At 42.6% G+C, this 12,444-nt stretch overlaps 1 protein-coding gene across 1 annotated transcript in view; it reads right to left on the bottom strand.

The window, feature by feature from the left end:
* The window catches only part of LOC125891355 (metabotropic glutamate receptor 4-like), a 323,715-nt gene extending 312,828 nt beyond the window's left edge, over positions 1–10,887 (bottom strand). Inside the window, exon 1 of the mRNA XM_049580581.1 lies at positions 10,394–10,887. The gene's annotated coding sequence lies outside the window, so the exon portion shown is untranslated. The remainder of the gene's footprint in view (positions 1–10,393) is intronic.
* Between the last annotated feature and the right edge of the window lie 1,557 nt (positions 10,888–12,444).

Below are 12,444 nucleotides of genomic sequence, written 5' to 3'. Positions count from 1 at the left end.
TTATAACAGTAACAGAATGCTGATGTTGGCTGCTCTCTAATTTGCCACAAGTGTCATGGTAAATATCGGTTTAGCTGGTTTGCATAAAATCAAACCGGTTTAAGCACGTACACTGGACATAAACCGCAAATCAACCCAACTCTACAGATTACATTGTACAATTGTATTTCCCTGTTCAAACATGTCACATCTCACAGATAATCAGTCCGATTAGATAATGGACTCTATAATCTTCTGATTCATAGCTGTACATGAACTTAAGGCTAACACCATCTCTGGCTGTAGTTTCAGTGCTGCTGGCGTACCATTACCCTGAGATAACCACACCTAAATAGTTAATGCAGCTGTGGGGCCCCCACTGCATTACAAATGGGCCCATCCGTCTCACCTAGACCCCCGCGGGTGGCAGCGCCACAGTCCATCTTCAGCAACTCTAATCATTCATCAATAGGCAGCTATCTGACACCCGCTTCCACAGGATACCGAACACTGTGATGTGGTCAAGGCCAGAGGGACATCCTGGTGTCAGAGAGGGGATCTGTTAACTGATATTACTCCAGACGCCACAATGGGACTTCCCAGCTACAACAGCTGGATTGCAGGCTCCAAGTACAATCTGCTTACCCAAAACCTGTCGTTTAGATTTTCTCTAACCTGTCTAGACACTGTAAAAAGACAAAGAAATGTGTGTGTTGTTCACCACATAAATGCATCATAATGATGTAAAGGGGAGCTCATCTGATTTTACACATCTAAGTCTGTTTACAGATCTCGGGGAGCACTGCTGCATTATGTAAAAATAGTTGTATGAAGCTTTTTGTGGCCCCAGAGGGAGCTACTCCAAGTCTGATAAATTGCCACTTGAGGCAGCATCAGTTGGTGCTGAAAGAAAATAAGCTCAGTATATGGAGAAAGAAGTGAGTTTACCAAACCTCTGCAGCCTGCTCCTCTTCTCTGCTTGAGGCTAAAGGCTTAAGGCTACAATTAGCTGCTACTAGCACTCGAATTCATCTGAACTGTGGGTGGACACGTTGCATTGTGGCTAGCATAGATGAGCGTGAGGACTAAAACACTCAATATCTCTCTCTCATCTTTTCTTTTAAAGTCCATCAGGACTACCAACAATATTGTAGGAGTGCAGTGTTAAAACGTCTGTTGCCTTGTTTTTACGATGTGTCCCGTACCATTGGCACCAGCCAACCCTTGTTGACTTTTTTTCAGCCAAATCAGCATGGTTAATTGGTGTTGTAGCTGGCAGAGCCCATCAGTGAATGAAATCACTCTGATTGGCAGTTCAGCTCAGTAAACAAGAAGGGAAAGAGAAGAGAGGAAAGTAAACAAACAGCTTAAGTCAAGAGGCGATGAGATCCTAACAAACCTGTCTCTAAGGTAAGTTATATCTTTAGTAGGGCTGTCGAGTGATTAAAAACTTAATCTCATTAATTAAAGGCTCTGTGATTAATTCATCTAAAGTAGTCGCATACATCAACTGTTGCTGTGAGAGTATTTAAAAAATTTCAGTTCCAATGAGTTTTGGCAGATGTGTCGTAGTAAAGCTGCTGGATTTTGGACACAATTGTCCCCCTGTCCTCTACCACTGAAACTGGTCTGCAGTCTATTGCAGTCCATTTTGCAGCGCAGTTAGACATGTAGACTTACTGAGTTTGCGTGTGAACTGTGAACACCTGGCCGATGGGGGCTTGACAAGGCTGGCTACTAGCGTTAGCGTCCGTGGCTGTGCTAGTAGCTCAGACTTCCTGGTTAGCTGCTAAATGCTTTGCGTTGAGGTGATATTTTAGGCCTGCCAAGCAGCATTGTCTCGTCTGCCTTCATCATGTGACAAAGCCACTGTGGCCTTCAATGACGCACTGTGTCAAAGGGCACCACGGAACATGATTAATCAGCATTAATTTTTTTTAATGTGTTACTTTTTTCCTTGATTAATCAATCGAAGTTAACACATTATTTTGACAGCCCTTATTTCTAGTCATTGAGGTCCTTTGCAGAAACGCTTTGGAATTGTTTGTGAAATCGTTCACTAGCTCGCAGTAAATATCATTTGTTCTTTCAGCCTCAGGTTGTGTTGTTAATGTGCTAACTGGCTAACTAGCATCTTGAGTCTGTTCAGTCGTTCTTCCGGTTTCCCTTTTTGAGTGACGAATATAGAGTGCCGCTGCTAGCTGGTCGTTAGCTGTAGTCTTTACGCTGTGTTAAAGTGCAACTTTTTGGCTGCAGCACAGGCAACATGAGGCGACGCAACAGTCAACCTTCGTCACCACCAGTTCTTTGATGTCACTTTGGTGTGTCTGGGCCTTAAAGGATCACCAATTTTACATATGAGGCTTAGATGATTTGTCACAAGAGTACTACTCAGCCTGTGAAAAAACAATCATATAAATGTATTCTATGGCTCTGGAATACCTTTCTGAAGTCTAAAATAAATCGGTGAGAGATGGGAGGTGTTGGATGGCTGGAGTAGATGTAATTATAGCGCATAGACAGTGTAGAAAACAAGGTAAATTGAATATATTCCTTTCCTCTTAGGTTTTGGTGATATCCTCAAAATATCTAGACACTCTTTGTTCAAACACGTTCTGTTTATTTTGGTCAAGAGGCAAGAGTGCCCTCTTTCCAATTTGCCTGACCGGGGAATGCCAGTCAAAATGCAATCAATAAGACAAACGGCTGAAGTGACTGAACTCTGCAGCTGAGCCTGGACCCTGTTTTGTGGAGGAGTTTGTAAACCTTTTATCCCCAACTGTAAAGCCTGCCTCTTATTTGTTGTTGTGGTCATCACATCAGCTCTCTGCAGAGAGAATCTGCTCAGCGTTCCCAATGGAAATAAAAAACAGTGATAAAACCGAGCCCAGATCGCCTCTATAAGTAACCAGCACAGATGCAGCTCAGGCTAGTCGCTTTCTCAGGGGGCTGCAGCTGCCACACGGGGATTTGACAGGCCCGAAAATGGGCAGGCGGGTCCCCTTCCCTTTTGATCAATCAGGTAAGACACGGAGAGGAGAGAGCGTGAATTCTAAAAGTCCAGATGCACCATCGCCAAGGTGACTCTCATCTGTTACTCCTCCCAACAGCTCTGAACACACACTCATCCGTCAGGGTGACAGAGCTCCTTTGCTTTCTCTGCTTTAGTTGGATTTAGACCTGATGAGGGTCAGTTGAATTAAGTGGTAACTTAATTCAGCTGCTTCTGATTGTCATTTCTAGAGGGCAGGCTTTAAATCACACTGTAGAATGAGAAAATGGGAGGCAACCTGCAAAACTGGATTCATTGGAACAGCCTTAATTGTAAATGAACACTTTATGACATCAGGAAATTCAAAGAGTCATTAAGGGATTGTTTGGAGAGGATGGATTGTGTTGAAACCACAATGCCACAATGATTTCTACATGATGAGATGATGTCATTGATTCATGTTTACCGCATTGTCTTTATTCCTTAGTGACAGCAAACCTGCTACACCTCAGATTCAGGTGATGAATTGGTGCTGAAACGGATTTCCTCAGAGTAAGACTACCCTCTGCTGGACATAATCACCGCTGTGCTTTGCTGCCAGGAGAATAACTTGACAACCAGTGCTGAGGTGAGACATGTGCAGAGGTATGAACATCAATACAACAGATGCATGTCTCCAGAGAAAGTCTGTTCACAGTGGGCAGCAGAGGGTGGAGAGGACTTCTCCTTGAATTTTTCCCCTCTGACATGTGAACAAGTAGTGAAAGAAATGTTTGAAAGCTACAGCTGTTAACTTCTATGCGTCATGTTTTCTGAAGCTGTGTCTTTATTCTGGAAGAAGTACATGGGATAGATAGTCCATGGAAAAAAAAAAGTCCCTCCTCCTACTGCTTCTAATGGCATTTGCTAGAATCAACCATGGCGCACCAAAACAACCAATCAGAGCAGAGGAGTCTCTAACGCAGCTGTCAATCATGTCAATCTCTACTTGTGAACTGTGGTCAAACTGTCAAACTAGGCAGCGCTGATGAAATATGAATCAATATTTTGTTGCTGCATTGCCCTTTTCTCACAGTAGATGTTTTCAGAAACATATTTTAGTGCACTGTTTAGCTGTAGGCGGCACAGTGGGGTTCCTAAGGGGTTCAGGTGGAGAAGCCCCTCTGTATGGAGTTTGCATGTTCTCCCCATGTCAGCGTGGGTTTTCTCTGGGTGCTCCAGCTTCCTCCCACAGTCCAAAGACATGCAGGTTAATTGGTGACTCTGATTTGGCTGTAGGTGTGAATGTGAGTGTGAATGGTTGTCTGTCTCTATGTGTCAGCCCTGTGATAGTCTGAAGACCTGTCCAGGGTGTACCCCGCCTCTTGCACAATGTCAGCTGGGATAGACTCCAGCCGCCTCGCAACCCCCAACAGGATAAGCGGTTATGGAAAATGAATGAATGTTTAGCTGTAAAATGAGAAAGTTTGTCACCCTGCTGCCATGTTGGATACAGTTAAATGGTGTGCCAAGCAACACCCACTGTTCGGAGTAAACTGTCTCATTTTACAGCTAAACAGTACACTAAAATATGTTTCTGAGAATATCTGAGGTGAAAAGTATGCAATGCAGCAACAGAATCTTGATTCATATTTGATCATCGCTGCCTAGTTTGACCATTTGACCGATACTTGTGAGCAATGATTGACATGATTGACAGTTGTGTTAGAGACTCCTAGAATAGAATAGACATTGTACATTGACAGCGAAATTGAATGCAACCTCCTCAGTGCAAATATAAGTAAAAAAGAGCCTATTAAAAAAACAATAACAAACCATATGGTAAAAGTATAACAGTATTACACTTAAAAATGGCATTCCATCTATCGCACAAATCCCTTATATGGCACTCAACATATTTCCACAGTCAAGCCTTTGTGAATTCATTAACTGAAATTATTGCTTATGGATAAAAGCTGTTTTTTAACCTGTTTGTCCTTGTTTTAACTGTCCTGTATCACCTGCCCGAGGGCAGCACTGTCATTGTTTCATTCACTTTTTGAAAGGCCATTAGAAGCACTGCATGGAGACAGGGTAGGCAGACTGTCTGTCTCATTTAGTAGTGTTTGAATATAGTCACAGTTTCAGCAGATATGACATTTTTTGTTACCAACTACAGCGCTAAAGGGGAGGAAAAAATACTTTCTCACTCAACATACAAGCACCATGCATGAACAAGCATCACCACAAGATGGTGTCATTTCTCAGAGATGTCACATCTTGGCCTCACTGTTATTTTGCAAATCTAATCTGTGTCTGCCACCTATTGGTAAAGACGGCAGACTGCCCCGTATTACCCATGATTACAGATACAGATTACATGGACCTTAATAGTTCAACTTAAGGACACGGTGCTTCTGAGACAGAATAGTGTTTGTTATATGAGATATTTAAAATGCTGTTTTAGTAAAAATCTGTCATGACATAATTGCTGTCAGCTAGAGAGGTGCTGCACTGAAGCTGACCCTGACCTCTGACCTCTCTGTGGAGGCGCCAGGCAAAGAGAGTCTGCCCTCAGGGATGAAAAGATTGTATGAAAACAATGCGAAAGAAGGAGTCAAGTGTGATTTGAAGATTTTGTGTTGCAAAAGCTCCACTGTCTGCACGATTCTTAGTAATAATACACATGATTGATCGGACCGGATGTGATGAAAATGAGCTAATGAATTAGAAGAAGAAACTGAGCAGATGTATACTGTAATATCTCTGCTTGAGCATATGGTTCTCATAGAACAGCAAATCATTATAAATATAAAACATATAAAAGAGGGACTTATTGGCACGTAAAGGCTGTTGTTGCCAAAGGAAGTTTCAAATATGGCACTGTTTTCACCCGTACAAATTTCACAAGCTTGAGTCACAGTATGACTGATGCACCCGCTGGATCTCGGTCCAAAAATCTCAGGATGTGGATATGAAACTATTTGAAAGGGAGAGTGGAGCGTTGAGTCAGTGACCGACGTACCGAGGTGAAATTAGGTAGTGTAAGAACTCCTATTATTCCCCGCGTATAGGAGTATCACATAAATACAGTGCTGTGTCTGCTAAACAAGCAGCACGCGCTACTTCCTGTGTTTGTGTGAGTCAGATACTACTCATGAGCGGACTGAATCAGCCGGGCCCCATCCCCCGCCCACTAACCTCCATCCGCCCCCTCGCATAAGTATAAAAGACACCCACACACATATTCCCATCTCCCCGCCCACCTTGCCTTTCAACTGCTCCCACACTTTTCCTCTCCCCTCCCGATGGATTTTCTCCCTCCATCCGTCTCTCCTGCTCCTTTTTTTCCCTCCTCTTTAGAGGGAGGATGTGAATGGCGTGTGTGTATGTGTGTGTTAGTCATGTTCAGGCTCATCCAGGGCCAACAGCAGCACAAGCAGGGGGAAACCCAAGCACAGGCAGGAATAGGATGTTTTTCTCCACATCTGTTAGTTGGTTTGGCTGCAGCACTCTTGCGGTTTACACAGCGCCTAAAAATGGATTGCTAGAATGAGCGAGAGCGCATGCTGGAGGGGAAGACGGATGAGCATATAGGAGGGGGGGGAGAAAAAGGGCAGGAGGACATAGGTGGGGGGGAGGGGTGAGCATGCCAAAGTGGGCCAAGACCCCCCTGATGGTTAATAGGATTCTGTCTGCCCTGAGCCGCAGCAGAGTTCACGAGCCAGGAGACGGCTCTGAAGAGGGCGTCTGATGTGGAAGTGTTTGTCTCTTGGACGGTTTGATTAACATTTAAATTCAAACTGACTCACCGGTTTGTTTCCTGGGCTTTCTTGTGCCACAGGTTAAGATCTGGCCATTCCCTTACAGAAAACATTTATCCGCCAGTTTGTGAAAAAGACGCAGTTTTATGATTTAGCGTAAACTCAGTTTAAATTTACTAGCTGGTGTAAATCTATTTGATGATCGTGATATAAATGATGTCAGAATAAGGCCCTGTCCCCTCATCACAAAGATAGTTAATTGTACAGATTAAAGTTACCTTTTCCAAATCATCAGCTGGAGGTTTCATCACTCGTAATTCCTTTTCAATATAAGGATGACGGCGCGTACTCAGAGATTAGAATGTTGCTCTAGAGACGCTCAAGTTTTACTTCCACTCCTCATCAACAGCAATCCTACTCTGGAGATGACCCCACTGTCTGATGGTTGGATCGGTCCTGATCCAAAACCGCCGTTTTGGGTAGACTTTTAACCATGGACACTGAAGTGGTGCAAAAACTCAGGGTGCAGCACACACCTTCATTCATCCATGAAGTGGTGCAGCAATACCAAGTTTAAAAGCGTAAAGTTGTCATTAGATTAAACAGTGCTAACAAAACGTTAGCAAACCGGTACTCTGCCATTGTTGTTGTTGCCTCTCGCTTATTCTCACAGCCGGTCTTATTCTTAAGTCATGGAACACTAGCACCTGGGCATTCATTTCCGCATCAGCAATGGTCGAAAAAAGCCATCCTTTCCCATCATCAGGATTTGAGGCTGGGTGCCGTCAGTGTGTAACATCACCTGATGGCATCGCGGGCAAATGCAGCTGGACAACAGCATAAGTTAAGGGGGTGAGAAGTTCAAGTTGGGTGGGAGGGAGGGTGGTGAATAGGGTCCAACCATCACTGAATTTTATCTGGGAGGTCAGTGTTCACTTCCTGTATGAATGTGAAGACAAACCATTTGCATATGTTGGCTCAGCGTAGCCACGTGTTTTTGTTGTTGATGGAAAAAAATGATCAAAAATGCGGTGTTGTGCCGACGTAGTACCTTTATTTTGAAAGAGACTGTATGGAAACTGCACATTTCCTGTGAAAATGGAAGTGTATTTTGAAAAGACAGAATGTACATAACAGGCTGAAGTTGACATGGCGCCCCAGAACGTGAACAACAGACGCACCGAGGCTACCTTGCACGTCATATGTAGACATGGAGAGTCCATGACGAAGCGGCAATATGTGACGAGGTCTGAGTGAGAATGTGCTGATCCACATTACACAAAGCAACAATGGGAGATTATGTCATTGTTTCCCAAAGACTTTGTTTTACATGTCCACATTGATAAACAGGAACCACATTTTTGAAGAAATCTGCACTCAGTTTCAGTGACCTAAAACTCTGTTATGCATAGACCAGAGGCCAAAACTTGGAGATTAACATCAGTTTTTAAAAATATCTGTAGATGTCTAAACAGGGCCTGAACCTCATTCCTCGAAATCCAAGAGATAAAGTGACAAAACCAGTTGGACTATTGATTGAGAACAGAATTTCATGACAACGCTGACCTTATTTCACCACGATTTTGACCTGATTACATTTTCAAGAGGAGACGACTGTTTTCTAGGACGTTTAATTCCATCCTGTAAAATTATTCTGTCCTTGAGAGTGACTCAGACAAAAGCATTCAAAGTGCTGACATGTCCCACATTCTCTTCATACGCAGGATAAAACCCCGCTCTGCTGCTCTGTTATCAGTTTACAGTCTCCGCACTGATTTTGCAATTTTTGCAACTGTTTCACTTCACAACTAAATAGTAAAAGCCAACATTTGTTTTGCATCATCTCTCACATTATCCAGTCCCCTCATTGGTCTCCAGGTGGTGCCAGTGGTTGACAACATTCCTCACACACACACATACGTGCACACACACACACACACACACACACGGTGGACCTATTTCCCTGTCTCCATCCAGGGGCTGGGTATGGCAGAGATGTGTGAGGGTGGGGGATGGGGCTGAAGTAGTTGTGGAAGACAGAGGAAGGAAATGAATAGAGTAAGAAATGGGGGGGGGGGCATGCAAGGCACAAGCACATGCTGAGCAGAACATTGGACTCATTGAGAAAAGCGCTCTCTCCATTCATGCCCTATCCAATCCCCTTTTCACCAAACTCCCACCCCTCTCATCATGTATGTACAGTATACTGATATCTGTCTGCTACATGCAGCTCAGAACGGTTCAGGGCTGACACACTCATTTAAAGTTTTCTATTTGAGATAAGTCCTGACCAAACAGATGGAGAGGCGAAATACGCACAAATGGTCTCATCCCGACCACTTTCAGGTCACTCTGCATTCTCAGTATCTGTTTTCAATTGCATAGTGAGGAGCCATCAACTCCAGATGGGCTGTTCATTTACATCAGAAACCCTCGTGTGAAAGTACCAGTAGGTGGTGGTTTGATTAGAGAGCAGTGCGGAGTGTCTCTGTACCTTCACCTTGTCTCGTCTGTTTCCACCACACCCATGCAATACATGTCAGATGTTCATTCATTTTAAATGCAAAGTGGTCCCATCAGCACCAGGTGGGAGCAACATGGAGGGTTCACCTGCGTCTGAATGAATGAAAGTGGCAGTAGTAGGAAAGGTGGAAGCAGACCCTGAAGCGTAATTAGGAATGAATTATGTCCCATAGAGTAGGGGTGCAGGTACTTGCTTATACTCAAGAAATAACTCTATAGTGACATGTAGCTCTCACTGGGTAATCGAGGGGCTTTTTTTTGTGAATTTGACTGTACTTTTACTGAAATATTGTGTACCACTACAGTTGAAATCACTTCCATTACATATGTTGATGCCTGCTCTTCAGAGGTACTGGAAATGGAAAAAAATCTGCAGCCATTTTCATTTAACAATGAGGAAAGTACAGAAGAGTAACGCGAGTTTGCTCTAGTGCTCTTTACTTTGTGCGGCTTAATTTTTCAAAAAAATATGGACATTCTCCTCTTCACTACTCAATACCACCAAAATGTTCTGTTTTCACAAGTCAGTCACTGTCAGTTAAGTTGTTTTCCACTTTGAAAGCCTCATTGAATTTAAATAAACCCCCTTTTTCAAGACTGCTTTGGTGATAGGCAACAATAAGTAAAATAAAATAAAACTGGAAACACAAAGAGTCCACAAATCAAAATTAAGACAGAATAAAATCAAGAATAACAATTCTAATGCAGTTAAATAAATGATTTCATTTTAGAAACAAGCTACATAACACCTTAAGATAGCACAAGGGCAATTAAAATCATTAAAGCACCACCAAAATACAAATCTATAACTTATGAGAGCAAGTAATTGAGTAATCATGCTCAGAGATTATTCGTCTGTATACTTCTGCTTCACTACTTTCAGAGGAAGTTATTGTGCTTTTTACTCCACTCCATTTCTATGACAGCTGTCAGTACCTGTCACTTTACTAAATAAGAATTTACAACCAAAACATGTTATCAGTTATCCAACAATATATGACGCAGATTGAATTTAGCTCCAACTCAACCAACTTCAATCGTAAAATCCTCATTCAATGCTATCATATATATTAGTGTTATATATCTCTTGGGCGATTTTCCTGCATTAAAGGAGCACTTCCCCCACAAAATGGCCATTTGTATATCAGTTACTCACCCCTGTGTAACGCTGCCTTCGTGAAGGAACCTTTGTTTTTCTCACATTCCTCGACGGTGAACAAATAATCCCAAAACAGAGAAAATTCTTGAGGGATTGAAGTCGTAGGTGGCTGCGATTAACAACAGCAAAACTATATTGAAACATCCGTTCACAAGTCATACATAACGCATGAAGCATATGCATTGTCTTTATCCAGTCGTATGATCAGTACTTCCCAAACGGACCGCCCTTTCCAGTGACGAACTAAACAGATAGGGAAGTTTATCTACGCTTTCTTCAAAGCCAGAATCCATTGACGAAGATAAACACAGACGCTGCTGGTCTAACGCCGCCTTGATTGGTAGTTTGTTGGTGTTATTGTGTGACTTTGGTGAATTAGAACTAACCCTTTAAAACATTGAAGTCACACAATAAGACAAACAAGCTATCTGATGGAGGCAGCAGTACACCAGCAGTTTTAGTGCTCAGTCATGTGAAATTACTGTTTTTATCAACGGAGTCTGGCTTTGAAGAGAGGACAGGTAAGTTTGACGGAAGTTCAGTTCCCTGTCCTTAAAGGGTGGCCTGTATGGGATGTTACGGGACTTACGAAGCATATGACTGGATAAATGCAACTTTGATGATACTGCACAGGTTGTGTGAGCGTGTTTAAATTGATGTTTGATAAAGTTTTGCTGTTGTTGAACACGGTTGCGTATGACTCAAGTTCATCAAGAATTGTCCCTTTTTTTGGATTCCTCATTCCCAGTGGAGGCATCCACTGTTTTCTTCATGACCTCAGTGTGACACAGGGTGAGTAATTATGATACAGTTGATCATTTGGGGAGTGAAGTGTTGATTTAAGACAGAAATGTGATTTCAAAATCATGAAAAAGAATCTTGAAGGGTTTAATAAAAGATTTCATTTTAGAAACAGCCGACACTACACCTTCAGATAGCACAAGAGAAGTCTATAAGCTATGAGAGAAAGTTTCATCATTTGGAGGTGGAAAGAGAGACTACATGGTTTCTGTAGCAGCCATGTTCAGAGATTATTCTACTTTATACTTCTGCGCCACTACATTTATCTGTCAGCTGTAGCTTTGTGTTACTTTTTAAAATAAGATTGTACAACCACAACATTAAACATTAAAGCATCCAATAGTATATGAAGAAGATTAAAATTAGCTCCACCTCAAACAACTAGAAGAGTAATATCCTAATCCAATAATGCCATATGTAACAGTGTACCACATCACATATCTCCCAGCAAAAAAAAAAAAAAAAAGTAAATTTCGCTGACTCACATAGCCTACTTTTACTTAACATTGTGACAGGACTTGTTGCATTGGGGCAAATTGTTGCAATTCTACTCCAGTAAAGATTCTGAAAACGTCATCCATCACTGAAGAAGATAATGCTTTAAGAGGAAAATGACAAGAAATGCCTCTCTGAGCTTTAAACTGCTCCGTGTTTACACTGGGGGAGGTCAGAGTTCACCCTCCATCACTGTGGAGACTGTGATATGTACTGCTGACCACATGCATACAGAATTACGATACATCTAAGATCCCCAGCGAGGAAGCAGCACGAGGGTGGAAATAGATTCAAGTATAGAAAGTGACAGAAATCAATAATAGGAGTTACATAACCTTAAATAAGAATACAATAAAAATATACCAGAGCAGTGGAGACCAAAAAGAGCAAAGTGAGACTGTTGTGATGAAGTTTACTGGGTATATATAATCATACGTATGATGTATAATGGTGGCATGGTGGAACAGTGGTTAGCATTGCCGCTTCACCGCAATAGGGTTCCTGGTTTGAACCCTGGGTGGAGGAGCCCCCCTGTATGGAGTTTGCATGTTCTTTCCGTGTCAGCATGGTTTTCTCTGGGTACTCCGGCTTCCTCCCACAGTCCAAAGACATGCAGGCTGGGTTAATTGTCCGTAGGTGTGAATGTGAGCGTGAATGGTTGTCTGTCTCTATGTGTCAGCCCTGTGATAGTCTGGTGACCTGTCCAGGGTGTACCCCACCTCATGCCCATTGTCAGCAAGGATAGGCTCCAA

This window comes from Epinephelus fuscoguttatus, linkage group LG7 (genome assembly GCF_011397635.1).
Source record: "Epinephelus fuscoguttatus linkage group LG7, E.fuscoguttatus.final_Chr_v1".
Lineage (NCBI taxonomy): Eukaryota > Metazoa > Chordata > Actinopteri > Perciformes > Serranidae > Epinephelus > Epinephelus fuscoguttatus.
This window is presented reverse-complemented; position numbering and strand designations above follow the sequence as displayed.